Raw genomic sequence first — 18,508 nt, 5'->3', positions numbered from 1 at the left:
GACACTTTAAAGCCAATCCAATGATCCTCCATTCAGAACCTCTCTCTCTATATAATGTTGATTCACACTGCAGCTGAATAAAATGCATGAGCAGATGCGTTATCCACTGTAACACAATGCAGTCGAGAGGTGTGGAAATCTCCGCTGCTTAATTCAGAAATCGGTGCAGTGGAAAGAAGGATTCTGGGGCTGTCACCGCTAAGCTCCTTGTTCCCTGGTGTATTACTGGAGATGCAGAAACACTGGGAGGAGGGATGCCACCGCTCACTGCATTGTAAACAGGTTTTAGTGTTAGGAAAAATAGGCATGTAGTGATGCGTGTGTTTCTAGGAGCAACACAAGAGGAACGACGGCATCAATGGCAGTGGACGCTTATCCGTGTGCTGCATCTGGGGTATATGTGTCGCCTTCTGAGAAAGAAACTGGAGATAAAAATGTAGTATTTGTGGATATGTTTGTCTGGAATGGTGGACGTATAGGTGGAATTATTCAACATGTTTTTCATCCTTTCCTCAATGTGATCTGCAGAAAAAGTGTACAAAAAAAAAACCCAGTACAATCCACATTTGAGAAAACTGCTCAGATAAATTTAAAAATTACATATTAAAATCAGAATAATGCTTAACCCTCTACAAGGTATGTCTATCTTAAAGAGAGTTTGGGGCTGGACCAGATTTTTTATTTATTTTTATTTTTTTCCCAGAAAAAATGAGTCAAAGCAGAGCAGCGAGGACAGCAGTAAAGTGATTCTGGCAGGCAGGAGCAATACATAAGACATGAGCAACACGGAGGAGGTGAGCGGGTCGCAGCTCCAGCCCCGTTCTATTCATAGACCCTGCCGATAACAGGTCGACTTCTCTGGGAAAGCAGCAGGCAGAGTGAAAAAGGGGGAGGGGGAAGGTGACAGAGCAGAGACAAAGAGGGAGGCTGCAGGGTGGAAAAAATATCACCTGTGGAAAAAAGAGAAAGAACCAAGCTTAAAGAGGAAGAGATCAAAAAGAGGATGGGTTTTGGGTAAAGGCAAAAAAAAAAATTAAATAAAAAAAGATAAGAGGGGATAATGGGGAACCTGTGAAAAAAAGGCGGTATATTTCGCCCACACACACCTGACAGTGATGGGGAAAGAATGGATTTCCCTCGAAAAGGTTGGAGTGATTTGAAGTGAGGCGTGAAGAAAACAATGAAAAGGAGGGAGAAGGAGGATTTCCAATGAAGCAAACAAATTCTAGCAGTGAAATACAAGGGAGACATTTGAGGATAATCCGGAAATAAAAAGGGAGATGAGTGCAGGTCAGGTTAAAATCAGACATGTGTAGTGTCAGGTGTTGACGCCTCAGGTTGGAATTGGAGCACATTTCTTAGCCATATGCAGAGAGTGACCAAAAAAGGCAAGATATGACTGCCTGACAGTGCTTATGGTTTGAGCTATATGCTAGAGCTAACAAAGCCGAATATGGGATGCTGTCTGTACGTCTACAAAGAGCTCATGAACATAGCCTCTCTTCACAGTTTCTTCTACATTTGACTACAGATCCTGTCAGACTGATGCACAGATCTGTAATTTTTTAAAGTATTGTCCAGGACACTGTTGTAAAGTATAAATTTTTCTTAAAAAAAAAAAAAGAGAGATTCTAACCTGGTGATTAAAGGTTAAATGAAAAAATTCAAATGAATTAAAATTAATTTTAGTTCAAAAATGTCTGTGTCAACACAGACTTCTTCCTGGAGCGTCTTTAAATCGCCAGTTTGAAGGTGAGGAACCCCATAGGAACACATGCTCTAACACTGCAGTATGTAATATGTTCTTTATGTATTTACTGAATGATAGAGATCCATCCATCCATCCATCCATTTTCTGTTCACCCTTGTCCCTAATGGGGTCGGGAGGGTTGCTGGTGCCTATCTCCAGCTACGTTCCGGGCGGGAGGCGGGGTTCACCCTGGACAGGTCGCCAGTCTGTCGCAGGGCAGAATGATAGAGATGATCTGTGAAAAAATCAAGGTCCTCTTCCTCCTCCTTATAATCAGAAAAAACAACCAATCAGAACCAGAAGGAGGGTTTTGCGTTGTCAGTCATGCTCATGTATGACTGACAACGTTTTAGGTTGTCATTATGCTAAAATGTGAACCATTAGCACTGAATGTGCTAATGGTGGACTAGCAACTTACCATTACAGAAAAACTGTTTATCCACTGTCAGCGGTGGCCATGCTAACTAGCCTGAGCATTCATAGCAGACTCTGCTGTGGTGAACCAGCAGAGAGAAAGGGAGATGATGTGAGCAGCGCATACGTGAGAGTGACTGACAACCGTAAGCTCAATATTTTCACATTTTATCTGTCTCATGTTATTACCATCATGGCATGGTGGCAGTTTCAACAAATTTATTTTTAAAAAATTTTCATAAAAGTTACATGTGTTAAAGTTACTATAACACATTAGATAACATGCAAAGAGCTGTCTAAGAGGTCACTGTTGCTTCAAAAATAACTTCAAAATAATAAAGTTTGAAGTTGGTAAATAAATGCACATTGTTTACTGGTCTGTGTAGCATATTAGGCCCAAGCTGTTGTCTTTCCTTTAGGACATTTTTCCTCTTCATCACACTGAGGATGAGCACAACACTGCTGAGTGCCTTGAGGCTGCTACACATTGCTGCACATTTTGAGGGGATTTGAGGAGTGAAACAAAAACACTTCAAAGAGGTTAAAGGAGAAAAAAGAACATACTTCAGTAAGTACAGCAGGCACATAGCAGGTCAAGTGTTTCTTGATGACTCCTGCTGATCCTGCACAGTTGACTCCAATAGATAAAGACAAAAAGTTGGATCAAGACATTCTGCTCTGAAGTGAAAGGAAGAGTCTGGTTCCCACTCTGGTTGTTTAAAGCGCTGCTTCAACGAGATTAAAGTAGTTGTGGCAACAACACCACAGCTTAATTCCTTCTATTATACTGATACTAAAACATCGTGATTGTAAGGAACAAACTATCTATCAGAAATACACACCTACAGAAGGACAGAGACCCTGTTAACACACTCATGGCTGTGATGGGTCAAATCATATTCAGGTGTTAAGATGGCCCAGTCAAAGTCCAGACATAATGTTTCACTTGAATCATGTTTTAATTTTAATGCTTTGTCTTTGTGAAGCACTTTGTGACTTTTATATATCCTACTATCTGCATGAAAGACACTTTATAAATAACATTTAGTTACTTACTGGATCTAATTGAAAATATGTGGCAAGACTTTAAAAAAATGGCTGCCGACTTGAGCTGTTGAGCAAAATAAAACGGGCAAATATCCTGACAATGCGCAAAACCAGAGGAGACACACTCTAAAAGATTCACAGCTGTTGCGGCTGGAGGGCTGAGTAGATGTTCACACTGCACCGTCTTCTAAAAAACCTTCTGAAAACAATGTATTTTTTTCTTTCTACTTCACAATTATGCACTACTTTGTCTTGGTTAATCCCAACACACCATGCTGAAGCTACAGAGATACTGGCACTTGTAAAAAAAACAATAATAATAAAATGGTTGAACCAGTTTGAGTGCATTAAAAAAAGGCAATCTAAACCAATCATTTGCTTATTTTGATCTTCACTGGTTGTGCAGAGGAGTTTTGTCCTCACTCAGCTGAATCATCTGGTTTTCCTCTGTAGTGATTTGAGCTGCTTTACTCCATATCGCTTGATGGTCCCCCCTGCGTCCCTCCGGTCCCCATTCCCCCCTCACAAGAAGCTTTGCCAATCTAGCCGAGGACCCATGCCAGCGGAAATGGCCACCCTTTCATTTAGCTGGACCGGCTACATTCCTTGCCTAAAACAAAGCGGTTGCTGTTCACCATATTAAGGCAATCTTGCAACAGATACCAGCTCCGTGGTGAAACGGACTCCTAATCCCTCCTTTCAAGCTGGCCTCTTGGTCCTCATCCAGTTGTAGGAGAATTGACAACTGAACTCCCCCGGGGGCATGTGCACTCGGATTGTTTTTTTCCCCCTGCCTTTAATAAAACGAGCAATAATGCTGTTTTTTTTTTTTGGTTTTTTTATAAAAAACACATGTTTCATTAGACACAAATCTCATGGAGACAACAAGAGGACTAAGATGGATCCTGATTGAAAACTTGGGAAACAAAGAAACGGTGATGCACTTGCAGATAGCTTCTAATAAGCTTAGAGTACTGTGAGGCTCAGGTCCCTTTAAGTGGTTCGGAAATGTGTTGCCGCCATGCAAATTCCCTGACGTTCATGACTGACCTGAGTCCAGGAGGATTAGAATGGATGCCCACTCTAAAAGGGATTGCATCTCCCTCTCTTTTTTCCATTCCTTCCCCTTTTTTTCCTCTTGCTTCCCGTTTCTCCCTGCTTGAGTTTGCCCTGACCCAGACGTCTGTTCCTCGTCTGAGCTCCTGCCAGATTCCTACAAGGAGAAGAATGCAAAAGAGGGCCTCACCAAGGCGCAATTAACATTTCGTCAGTGCCGTGCCCACACCTATGCAAGCGGCTCAATGACGGCGTTTTCATGAAAAGCAAATATTTGCACAGAAAAGCTGTCTCCAGGCGACCGCCGAGAGGACGGGGAGGATAATTGAAAGGGAGCTTGTGGCTCTTCTTTCAGAAAGAAGAGGAGCCGAGATAAATGAAGACGAGGGTGGTGGTGGCGAGGGAAGATCTTAGAGGAGAGGGAAGCAACGGGAGAGACCTTGCTCTGTGTGGGGGGAGTGGGAGATGCTGAGAGAACACCAGGAACGGTAAGGAGCCCCTCCTTCTTCTGCCCTGCACTCAACTAAACACACACCAACTCCCCTGACACACCCCAATGGGAAAAAGACACATATATGTACAGGAATTTAAACAACCTCTGACTAAACAAAGAATTACCTTCATTAATGAATGGAATAAAGATATCTATGCTTTCTTAGATTATGAAAGGCTTTAAACCGTCTATAAGCAACTTCTGGTTACCGAGTTCAGGGTTTTCCGGTCTTTGTCCCATGCTTTTTACTTGCTCGAGCCTCTGCGTTGCTTTAGAAATGTTTTCTGTCAAATAAAAAAGGGTTAATAAATCTAAAACTGTTTTTCAAAGAATCTGTTCAGCGTAGATACATCCATTTGAGGTTTTCACTTTTTTCAATATCTGTCAGGTTCAGCCGGTGTACGTTTGTATGGGAACACAACTAAGCTAATCAAAACAGCACCAGGCTAACAACAGTTGTGAAATTATGATTTAACAACATCAGCAATATTTGAACATTTTAATTTAAATTGGTTTTAATTAGCAAAACTCAGCAAAGCAGATAATGTACAGTATGTCTGACTGGCTTGAAGGGCATCCATCATTTTATAGAGTTATTTAATTTCCAACAACCTCACAGGAATATGGCATCATTCTACTACACATAAGGGAAACATTACAAATAAGAAGTTTATGAAGTCTATGCTAAACTGGATTTGCAAATGAGACATGAACAACTGGAGGGGTGCAAATGAAGGAACTTCTTTATTTTTAAATAAATTTTATCCAGTCAGTAACTGTGCCACCCATCAGGATATGCCCCCCTAGGTAGAAAGCCACATCACCCATAAAAATACCTGCCACTGACCAGGAAGAATCGCAAAATAATTACTGGTGCATCACTGAGGATCATGGGAATATATAAGAAGACAGGATTGAAAAAAACGTTCAAATATACAAAGGGCGTGAAGAACGCAAATGGGAGATTTTGTTTGAAAAAATAAGGAAATTTGAAGCTGACAAAGGACAGAGGAGGAGAAGAACTGATGCTTTTCCAAGCAGAGCAGACTGCATATCGTCCTTCATTTCCCCAAAGAACATCCCTCCCTACTGCTGCCCCCAGTTGGGAGAACAAACACGCACACACACACGCCTGCACACATGAGCCTGACTGTCAAGTTGGGGGAAGGGTACACTGTGATGCAGGAAGATGGAGATGGATAGTGATGGAGAGGAGAACAGCAGATGAGAACAGATGCAACAAGGACCAGAGGGAAAAGGAGGCTTTCAGTACAAGACAAAAAAAGACCTGCTCCTAAAAAAAGAGAGAATAATTTCGTCAAAGCATATCTGCTGTTCCACCTGCCCACTTGACTCAACGCAACCCTCTGTCCTCACGGAAACACTCACCACAAATTTCCCTGTTCCTCATTCGTGTTATCTCCCTACCGCACACGCATAAATGCACACCACAAACATTTCCACAGAAATCCCCCTCAGAGAAGTAACTCAGTGGTCAATAATGTGGCGAGCATCGCACTGTGCACCCCAGATACACACACGCCAGCGCGCGCACACACACCATCCCCCGCCCTCGGCAGCACAGACATTTACACATACATATATGTGCACACATGCAATCCTAAACTGAGACAGCTGGAGCAGTCACACCAGAGCCAGAGAGAGAGAGAGAGCCAGCTTTCTTCAGACAGATCTGAGACTTGGGCTTTACCATATCATCTGCCAGGGTGCTGCTGGGAATGAGACGTCACAATCATAACAGCCCACTGCCTTATAAGGCAATTATCTCTCTCTCTATTTCTCTCTGTCTGTCTCTCCCCTCCCCTGTCATTTTTTTTTCTCCCCTCTTCTTCAGACGGGGGCCGCGGGGGGCAGGGATGAGTGATTTCAATTATCTGTGACAAAGACCAAATTAGGTACCTGGCAATTTCAATATGGCCTCTTTATCTGCATTAAGTAGATGGGATGTGGTTTTGATGGAGAGTTAATGTAGCTGCAAAGATCTCACACTCCTGGACGCATTTGTTTCATGCAACATTTGCAGTGAAAAGAGAACCTAATTTGTTTATCTTGCATACATTTTTTTTTTAGTAAATTATTTTTTTTGTCTTATCATGAAGGCAAACTTTGCACTCTGCCATGCACTTTCTTTCCCGTACTCTGGTCACACAAAGGTTCGGCAGCAGCAGCAGCAGCAGGCCCTAATCGATCTGTCAGCAGCAGCTTTGAGGGCACATTGAGACTTTACTCTCATTGACTACTTCACAATCAATACGCACTGATTAGTGGCTGGAGGAACTGGCGCTGGTGTCTGCTCTGCTGCTCTGATCATGCACTCGCATTTCAACAAACGCAAGCCCCAGTGAACACGAGATCCTCAGCACAATGGTTCGCTGTTTGGGAATCGCTGTGGTGACATAAAAGAACAAAACCCTTTTTATTGGCTTCTCAAACTGTGTTATTTGGGGTTATTTTTCAAACATCCAGACCAGTCAAATGAACTTACCGTCACCAAAAAGTATTCACCTTGTTCTTTTTTTCTCATTTTTCACACTTAAATGTTTCAGCTCATCACTCTCCCATTAGAAAAATATGGTTTTTAAATCATTATTTATCCAAACCATCCTAGACTTGTGTGATAAAGTAATGCCCGCCTCCTTTAAATCATTAAGTGTGATTGACCACCATTTCTGGAAACTTAAGCTCACTTTCAAGAGCCACACTCACATCTGATTACTGACAGATGCATAGAATTGAAACAATGACCTAAATAGAGCGTCTGTCAACAAGAAGTAGGTTAAAGGCATACAAAATGCACGTGTTATGTGTTATGTGTGGCACAGATTGTAACCACACCACCGTTCAAGGGCCTTTCAATGGGTTTTAAAGAAGGAGTGTCTAGTCAAAGTCCGATTGAGACTTTAAACATGTTGTTCATGGTCAAATTGTTGCCAAGTGACTCAAAATTCCTACAAAGGACAATAGTTGGAAGAATCATAACTTGAAAGCTGCATTCTGTACTTATTTTACTTCGAATTTGATTATCTCAAACATTTTGAAAAAGCAAGCGTATGAGTCAGAGTTTCTTTGGGATGTTATTTGGTTTTTAGATAAAAGCCTGAAACAGATTAACGCAAACAAGATATAAAATGTTTCCAAGAAAATGCTGTGTGAATATTATTTGAAAGTTATATTGGTGAGTTGACTTATTGAAAACACTGAACTGAAATGTGTTGAGTAGTAAAAGTTGGAGGAAATAAAAATTGCAAATGAAGGGTTATCTGACACAATTCAATAGAGATGAACATCATTCTCAGCACAATGCCGGACACGTGGACTGAAAGTGGACAAAGTGACATATGTTTGGATGTATTTGTTTGTGAAAAGAGAAAATTCAAGGAGTAAACAGATTTTGTTCAGAGAACATTGAACTGTTCAAAGGTTGGTGTGTGCAGTGTGATGTCACTGGCTCTAAGAGCTTACCTAACAACAATCAATGTTTTTGGAAGAAAATATTGGGCAAGACAATGGGGAGTGATGAAAACCTGAAGAAAGTGGAAGAAGCTATTGCGGTGCACAGTGCACAAACTTTAGGATTTTGAAGAATCTCCCTGCATTTCTTTAAAATTCTGTAATGTCATTTAGTGTAACAGAAATGAAATTTAAAGACCCTGCAGAAGTTATAGCAGATATGTCCTAAAAGAGTTGAACATTTTGATATTGTAAAGTCTGAAACAAATAGCACAGTGACTGCAGAAGTATTTGCAGACCAAAATAGCAACAGAGGCAGCTTCGACTGTAATGAGAGAGAAGAGTGAATGTAGAGTAAAGGTTTTTAGTAAGGTTGGTAAGTCTAACAAATTACAATGTACTGAGAATGATCAGGTACTGAGCAGAAAATATTTCAAAAAGCAGCAAAAGTTTAATGAAAACCTTGGAAAGACTGATCTTGATTATTTAAAGGTTACACAACAGATTCTCCTCTGCTTGATTTTAATCAACATGGAAGGAAATGATAGACGTCTACTAGCCTATGCTGTATGACTTGACAAAATAACAAGAAATGTCTCCCTAACTGTTCTGCTCCTACAGGCCCAGAGACATGCTTTCATTAGAAAAACTATTTGCATCTAGCCCAATTAATCCATAAAAGCCATTGTCTCCCTACCCCACATTTGATCGCTCCAAGTCAAGAATGGAAAAATCAACTCTACGTCGTGTTTGAGCATGCACTCAACCATCCCCCGCCACCCCCAACTGCCATGTATGGTGCTGCAGAGTAGCTGCGAGGGGACCGGCGAGCCTCGCTGCACCTCTCAGGGCAGCTCAGCGTCTGCAGCGAGTCTAATCCACTGAGCTGCAGGAGGAAAGAGTGCTGATGGTGCCCTTTTCCACCGACTAACCCCTAATCCAGCTGGCTGCGGGTCTGGAAGAATAATCCTGGATTAGGAACTCCTCCCCTGTGGAGCGGGCCATGGGGTCCCTTACGAGAGCCCCACCGCCCCCCCCTACACCCCGCCACCCTCCGTCACAGTCAGCTGTGCCTGAGGCGCCCAAGAGAGGACAAAACGGCCAATCCGAAAAAGAAAACAGGCAAACACTGACAGATTAGGCCTGAATTGCTGCAAACATTGCCGTGTCACCCTGAGGGGAGCTGCAGTGCTTATTGGAGAAGAATAATGGTTAAGAGGGATAACCGAGGATGGGCCTTGTGATGTTACAAGTGCTTTTCTTTCGAGGTGACAAAGATGAGGATTCAAGACTGGGGAAGGGATGGAGCTCCAAACAAAGCTAATTGTTCACACAAGACACACTCTAATTGATGCATTGTTAAAAGTGGCAGCTATTGTCTTAATGAGAAACCTCACACTTGTGTGTGTGTGTCTGTTCCTACCTTCGCATGAATAATCTAAACAGAAATAGAGCGCTATCACAGACACACATGTGGCAGAGACAAAAGTAGAACAAGACAGAAATAATGTGTTCATGCAGACGTAACCCAGCTGAGAGCAGCCACATATGGTCACTTGAAAAGCTACAAAAATGTCAAAGCGACACAGAAGAGTCATTAAAAACACTACGTCAGTGATCATACGCCCAAGAGCTGTGACTCACTAAGGTGAGATGAGTCACAAACTCAAGACTTATAGGAGTAAAGAGACAATCACAAAGTCCTGAAAAGTCATCCACAGAAACAAAAAGGCTGAAAATGAAAGAGTCCATGTTACTGGCTGATAAAAAGAAAAAAGTAGAGAAAATTCCAACAACTGCAAGTTCAAGTTATGAGTTGAATTATTCAGATTTAGTTGCACAGGCAGCAATCAGCGGGTCCTTTCATCTCTCCCTGTGACGTCTCTCCTCTGCCCACAACCACCAGTTTATTTACCTGCATGGATGCCCGCGGGAGACGGCCGCTTGCGTCAGCGCACAAATCCCTCATCCCCAGTGAGCAACAACAGGCGCTGCCGGGAGCCCTAATGCACCTGCATGTGGACACATCATGGCAACGCTGCTAATGGTTGTCAGGATGAGTCACGGCTGCAAACTCTGAATTCGATCAGCATTTTAATGCACTGAATCATCCTACGAAAAGACGAGTGCCTTCTTTATGTCTGTTGCTGCTAAAGATAACAGCAACACGTCTTCTATAAATATGAATTTTTGTCAACAAATCCTCTTTAAATTTATAACGCAGGGTGTTGCCCTAGGTGTGAAATCAAACAGCACCTTCTGATGACAAATATATCAAAGAATAGACATTAGTAAACAGAAACAAGATCTGACATGCTCCTGTTTTCACTGTCTGGTATTTTAAAAATGGATAAAAATGTTGCGTCACTGGTTTCATTTGTGGATTAGTAGATACTGCAGATTTGTCATATATGTAAAAACATTCAAGAGGTAAAACTTCAGTCATGCTCCAACCAGAAACATTACTGTATTCATTACACCAGCAGCTTTGTCCTTTAAGAGAAAAAAGGTCATACTCTGTCAGATTGACTGGAGAAAATGTGTGGTCAGTTTTAAAGTATTGCCATATATTCTCAGTTTGAGTTAGGGCTGGACTTTGATTGGACCATTCTAGCATCCATACTCTTTGATAAAAAAAAGCAATGGACCTGAATCCCTGTCCTCGGGGACAGTCCTGCATGTTTTAGATGTTTCCCTGCTGATACACAACAGACTTATGAGTTTTGCAGATATTGATGACATGCTGACGAGGTGAAAATGTGTTCAGCCCCACAGCATTATGCTGCCACCTCCATGTTTTATGATTTCAGGCCTTCTCACACATGTGCACTCTATTTACTATTAAACGCATCTTTGCATTTCTGTTTCCACTACAGTCAATTACATTTCTTTTTTTATGTGAGGCTTTAATTTTAGTTGTTTTTTTTGTCAATTCTTTCCAGTAAATCAGTCTGTTGGGGTTCTTTTATGCACAAATGTGTATCTTGCACAGTTTTCCTTTAATTTATCCTTCTCAGCAGCTCATTTCTTTTAACCTAATCATGCTATTTTTGTTCATTTTTTTATGTTTTAAATTCCCTGCATTGTAGAGTTTCATATCCTCATAAACTGTAATTGTTCTGTTTTGATATATTTTCCCTTTGACCTAAATAGAATATGCATGCTTCTATTTATTTTTACCTTGCTGCTGGGATAGCCAAATTTCCCCACTGTGGGACAAAAAAAGAATGATTGTTTCTTATGTTTTAAGTTAAATTCTGTACGTCTCTTCCCTTATTATCCTGTGAAGCAATTTAAATTACCTTGTGTGTGATAACCTGTAGTAAAGGTCTAAATACATCAATCCTACACTTCTTTTATGTAGATTGCATTAATAGAATCCAAATTTCAGATTATTAAAAAGATTCCATTTAACTTATTTATTTCTCTTTTTTTGCCCCAACAAAAATATGACTATGTGCTCATAACAACACACCCTTCTCCCTCTCCCTCGCTCTTCTGCATGTCACACTTGCACGGTGTGTAAACTGGTCACAAAGTTAATGTGGCGCACACGACACCCTGCGATCCATCATAACGCCCGTGACACATCTTAGAGGCGTTCAAGAAGTCCAACAACGACTGAGCTCTCAAATAAGCAGAAAGTCGCATAGCACACATCTTCACCCCTGCTCCCTCCCCGCCCCACATAGCTATTTTGAGAAATGCCTCATTTTCATTTCAATCTTCTGTATGATGTGCTGCACAGCTGCCATAAGCTGACTCCTTCACCTAAATGACAGTAGCAGTTGAATGGAGCGCAGACGAGGCAGGCTTGAAAGAGCGTCTATTGTAATCATGAGAGGCCAAGTCAATCTATTTGCATTCAACAGGAGGCGGAGGGGGGAGAAATCTATTTTTGTGCCTTCTCGTGCTCGAACAGAGGGAAGAGAATGGGGGATAACCACAGCATTGATCAGTCCATGTCTTCTGTCACGCTTGATGAGTATTACTCCAAGAGAGAAATAAGGCGCCTTAAGCACATGACATGCTACGTGAGGAGTAGAATTTGTGCATGGAGGAGCTGCAGCACTAGAGCAGCAGACTTTTTGTAATGCTGCATTTCTATTGTGTGTTTTCTGCATGTAATTAAGGAGAATTGTGAAGAATGAATTAAAACACAGCGAGAGTTGCAGCAAAGCAGGAAGGTGGATTTTAAAAAACATTTTTTTCTGTAATGCAAATGTTGGAAAATCTGTCCAATTTAGGAAGATTTACCATAAAACTCGCTAAATAATCTAATGTAGGTTAAAATCTTTCATTAACCCAATTGAATCCCATTTCTCAAGATACACTCTATATTATATCAGATGTTCATTTTTACTAGATTCCTCACTTCAGGTTTGCTTTGAACCGGGTTTGAGGAACACCAACAGCAGCAGAACCAGAATTTAAAAAAGGTGTCCATTCTTTTGCAGCTTCTGACAGTTTTTCTTCCAGAGTTGCTTCACATTTAGCTCCATCTGGCTCTGGCAAGGCTTGAAAACCAGGTCCTTCTCCTCCCATTTTACAAATATGCAGCACATTCAACTTATCTACTGCATAAAATTCCAAAAACAAAAAAAAAGGACATTGAGGTTTGTGGTTGTAATGTGACAAACCTTTTACAGAACTTGTATATGAGTCTGTATGACTGATTCTGAATAGACTACACCTTTTTTTTGTTACAGTATCTCTATTCACATTCTCCATTCCAGTCACACAGTTTGACTCACTTGTGTGTTTTATTTAAGGCTTCTACCTGCCTTGATGTGCTGGACTGAGAATTGGTAGAAAGGACAGGAACACAAACAAAAGAGCACAAGAACTGCAAAGCGTTACAGGAAGCTTCTATTTAGTGCTGCACAAGTGGAAAATATATGACTTATAAATTGTTTTCATTAGCATGTACCAACCAGTCATTTGCTATCAAGAGTGACTTCAAGATTGTGCATTACACAGACATTTCATTTTTTTTATTTGGGGGTTCAGTTAGGACTTTATGGGCAGTTATCGTTTAAAGTCTGTAGCATTTTCAGTTTATTGTTGGTATTACTTGTAGAAAAGCTATAACTACTACCAACGTGGTCTTTTATTTAATTAACTGTAAACTTCAATGTCAATAACCGTCTACTATAAATGTGGTGGCACATTAAAGGTTTATAAAACAGAGTCGCACTGAACTGTTTTGACATGTTGAAGATTAGAGTTCTTGCATAAAGGCGGTTGTCCTTGTTGCTCTTCGCCCTGCTTTAAATGTCTATGAGATGAAAATTAGTCTCTGTTTTATTACAGTGAAGGTCAAGAATGTTACTGAGGCTGGAACACAGCTGGGGATTAGCCCCCATGTCTGTGCAGGAAATTATGTTGTGTGCAGCCAAAACAATGTTACAAAAGGTTAAATTAATTATTTATTATTAGTAGTGGGGAATTTATTAGGGAATGTTTTTCAGCCTCTAGTAAATCATATCTTCCCTGATTTAGAACAGTCTACATAATTCATGATATTATTATGTGTTTCCAATATGTTCATGACATTTTAAAACACTATTGAATAGTCTTTGTTTCTGTGGTTAACTCTGTTGGTGGTGGAATTTTTACTGTGGATTTTTTCTCCTTCTATTTAACTTTCCATTAATATGCTTGGATGCAGCACTCTAAATAAATAGCTTCTTTAGAAATGGAAACATTTTAAGGAGGGTTTAGCTTTTTAAATGCAGTACTGTGCATGGTGAAAACATTAGGGGAATAATTTACAGGAAATAAGAGGACTCCTAATAAAGTTGTAACCAAGTTCCACATCTTCTAAACATCTAACTTAAAATGAAAGGTAGTGTCTTTAAATTGCAGCAATGAACAAAAATATTAAAAGCTGATTGGTTGTCATGGTAAGAAGAAAATTCACATTATGATTTACAAACAATCAGGTTTCAATCAGGTACTAAAATGAATGATTTTTAATCTAAACCGTACAAATCTACACAACAAAGTTTATTCCTTGTAGGCATTACACAAAAATGGCACCCAATTGCTGAAATTAAAATTACATCAGCACCTAAACTGAAGCGAGCCGGGACAGGCTTCAGCCTTTTTACATGTAAAACATCTTCTTAACAAGTACATAATGGACTAATATTCCAAAATGGTAGGTTTCATGAAAAATTGCTTTGGACCACCATATAAAATATGACGAGTTGATCAGTCAGATTAAACTGGATTTGTTGTGCTCCAGAAAACAGATGCACTCATGGAGGATTAGTAAGTTAGGAGAAGAATGCACACGCCTCTTGAATTTAAACTTTTGGTCATGAAAGGTGAATAAGGTCAGAGTTGAGACCTAAAGGCATCAATAATACTCAAAGACAGATTTATCAGCCGCTTGCTGACATATGACGGTGTCTTTATCCTTGTTCAACACAGCAAACCAATGACAAACAGCATTCTGAACATATCAGAGCTTCATGGTTTCCTAGGAAGCTGCTCTTCAAGGACAAAAACTGGACACCCCCAGATCTAAGAAGATTAGCAGATTGAATCAAATCTTCACATCGATTTCATCTCCCTTCCTAAGAAAGCGTAACGTCACAGTGGAGAAGAATGATTCCCAATTCAACAGGAAGAAACATCTTGGTGACCCAGGCTTTAAACACTAACATCAAGAACAAAATGACTCTTAGTGTACACTGCAAGAATTAACAACTACTTTTATCAAAAGGAAAAGGTTTTAGGCTAAATGTATGACAGATATTTAAATCTGTCCAAATATCTAAATGTAGCCATATTTATATTTCTGTCTCTATAGTTCAGACCCAGAGCTGATTCCAGAAAATAAGAGTCTGACTGTAATGTATTCTGTTTGGAAATATGAAACTATCAAACAAAATCTTTCATCAAACCAAAACAATAGATTGTGTTATATCTAAGACATTTTAACATCTTTTGACCAACATCGAATTTTTAAATTATTAAACACTTTCAAGTGTATGTCTTTCTTTTCAAGTCTTTTTGAATAAGTAAATCCATTCCTGAAATGAGACGCGTTCATCCGCTGACTTTAAAACAAAGGGGCTTTGATCTGCTACCGAGGATCTCCACTAAACTGGACTTTGCTTAAACAAACACAAAGTTATTACATTCTGTTTGTTCTTCAAGTGAAAAGTCCAGCTCCATTCAAAACAACCTCTAGATTTTTGCCATTAAATTAATTTCCTTTTTCTGTCTGTTTGTATGCATTCTTTGGCATTGTATAAACCACAATGCAAACAGCCACATGCTACATCAGAAATACAGATTTTTCAAAATGTGAATTGCAGTAAGATCATGGGAGTTCTCACTCTTTTAAGAAAGGGATGCGCTTCGATTGAATTCAATCCAAAAGTCAATTCCAGAATACTTCATTAACCCAAGAGGGAAATTAAATGTTAATAAAACAGCCTATTCTGTCTAACATTTCAGCTTGCATCTACTTCCTCTGGTGTTAGACGCCCTGGTGAACCAGCCTACTGACAGTACCCCTGAAAGACCCATTAACACCTCCAGAGGGTTAAAGCCCAGCCCCCCTCCATAAACAGCCCAGCCAGAGGTCCATCCTAATGGGGCTAAGCTCATTCCCAGCCTGGCCTGCTCCAGGTGTGGAAGCTGAGTGCAGTAATTGATAATTAGGGGGTAATAACTCAACATTCAGTGCTGGTCTTGTGACAGGGGACCAGCCAGGCCCCCACACTATCACCCAGTTGGAGGAGGATGTGGAAACTGGAAAATTGAGGAGGAGGGGGCAGTAACTCCACAATGAGAGTATTTGATGGGTGAAAGAAAGAAGTGGTTGCTTCAGAGCAGCACTCAAGAGAGGTTTCAGTGTGATGTGTATGCAAAAAGACGATAGAGCAGAGACGGAGTGTTTGAGTTGCACTACAACACAAAGAGCCTCCACATGTGCTTTGCGTAGGTCACTGATAGTATGTGAGTGTGATAGTGGAGGTAACAAAGAAAAGGCTGTGGCACACTGAGTGCCACAGGTTAGGCATGTCGTTTGAAGCACACGCATATTTCACCGTTAAACCACAGATGTTATCAATCAAAATGATGCAATGAAATCTTTCTAATCTAACAGAGCATGAAAATAACTGAACCGGCTTCAGCAGGGGCCGACAAACTGATGCAACGTTTGTTTTTAAGTGCTGTGGCTTGAAAAAGTACTTACAGCGCTGGAACATTGTCACATTTAGTGTGATTTTATGATGCAAAATAACACAATTATTGCGTAATTATAAAGTAGAAAAAATAGAAATAGCTATTAAAATCTTTAATGAATAAAAATCTGGCCATTTGGGCAAAATGGGCTCTAACACCTGACAGACGTCACCTACTTGGTAAAAAGAGTCAACCTGTGTAATTTAATCTTAAAATGAGAACACACGTTTTCTAAAGACCCCACATAGTCCTGACTGTGAAACACGGTGGGGACAGCGTCGTGTTGTGGGGACGTTTTGCTTCAGGAGGGATGGAGAATCCGGCTACAGATGATGGGAAGATGGATGGGGCTAAATACTGGGAAACACTGGAGGAAAAAAGACTAGAAACTGGGGTTTAGCTACAATGGATTGGTTTAGATCAAGGTTACCAACTTCAGTCGTACAAAGCTACTACCCAAAAGTTACAGGATGTTAGCTCTCAAGGAATACAGTTGGACATCACTGGTTTAGATCAAATCTTATTCATGTCAGGAGATGGCTCGGTCGAAATCTAGACCTAAGTCCAGTTAAGAATCTGTGGTAACTGTTAAAATCATTTAAAAAATATATTCAGCCACCTTTACTGTCATACCACTAAGTAAAATGCAGTGCAATAAATTGCCTTTGGAAGCTGATTAACACAGTTGATATCAAACTGTGTTTGTTTTCTTTTTTAATCACAATGAATTTAAAAAGTTACAAACGCAACAAAACAGACTAAGAGGTGATATTTTTGCATTCAGTTTTCTCAAACAGAAATGCATTATCCCAATGAGTGGCCATTATTCCAATGCTAATGGATGGTAATTAAAGGCAGGTTTGCTCACCAGCAACAGAAAGCAGCAGGGTTACTAAATAAAAGAATAATACTGTCTAGAGTACAGGACTTCCCCTAAAGACACTGGAGATTCCAGGTTATTGGTTGGGGAAAAAAAATTCCATCTGATTTTCATTTGAAACTCATTTTGTTTATGGCCAACATTGGTCATCAAAGGTGTAAAAGAGGAAGACTGGGGAAATAAAAATAAAAAAAAAAACACTTCTCTGCTTAGTCACAGAACAAAGTCATTAGTGTTTGAAGTTTCCAGAGAAAAACATTTTAAATGGTTGTTTTTTCCTGAAACGACAAAGTGACTGAACAAAAACACACGCACCAGCAGAGTCACTCCCCACAGACACCTGCCAACCCAAATACTTCCTCACATTTTTGAGAAGCCAGCCAGTTGATAATAAGGCCTGATAGCATCTCCACAGCTGTCTGTGACAGGCGGTTGGCTGCTGTCGTGCACCTGAGCCATCACACACAGACTGTCAAAGAGCCACAACAAACAGCAGTGCTGATAAGACTGAAGGGTTAAACTCTGGGAAACACACCGTCCAACTCCTGCTGCTGCCGGGGTTTTTTTGTTTTTTTTTCCCCTCGTGTTAGGCCTCCCAGCTCGTTGCTCGTCATTTAACTGGAATGCAAATCCCATGTGAGGCAGAGTTCACGCCTCATCTTTTCCGTCTTTCCAGAGATAAAAGACAGGAAACTAGAAGCCATTTCATGTCAAAGCGACCAGTTGCATAGAGGAGTGAATGACCGGAGCAAAGGTGCAGAAATAATGTCACGTTTTAGGGTTAATTGAAAACCAATATTTGTTTGCAACGAAAAACATATTAAAAAGATAAATGTGTCTGTTATGTGAAGGCAGCAGCCCCTTCACCAACGTGTTTTAGGGTAGAAAGTAAATTTGTTTTTCTCCTCCTTTGAATGAGGCATTTTAAATCTTAGTAACATCTGGTTGGAAACAGTTTCAGGAAGTTGGCAGCTCTTCTTTTTAAGTCAGGTAAAACTGGTTTCATAGACAAAGAAACAAAACACAAAACAACATGTATTCATAAGAAACCACTAAATTACAGTTACTATGCTTATTCCTAAAGAATAATCAATGTACATTACATTAAAACTAGGCAACTCTTTGAGAGAAAAACCCTCCTCTTTTGATTGTCAAACCTATTAAAGGCTGACTAAATAACCTAATTTGG

Source organism: Xiphophorus couchianus, chromosome 16 (assembly GCF_001444195.1).
Source record: "Xiphophorus couchianus chromosome 16, X_couchianus-1.0, whole genome shotgun sequence".
NCBI classification, from domain to species: domain Eukaryota; kingdom Metazoa; phylum Chordata; class Actinopteri; order Cyprinodontiformes; family Poeciliidae; genus Xiphophorus; species Xiphophorus couchianus.
Note: the sequence above shows the minus strand (reverse complement) of the source record.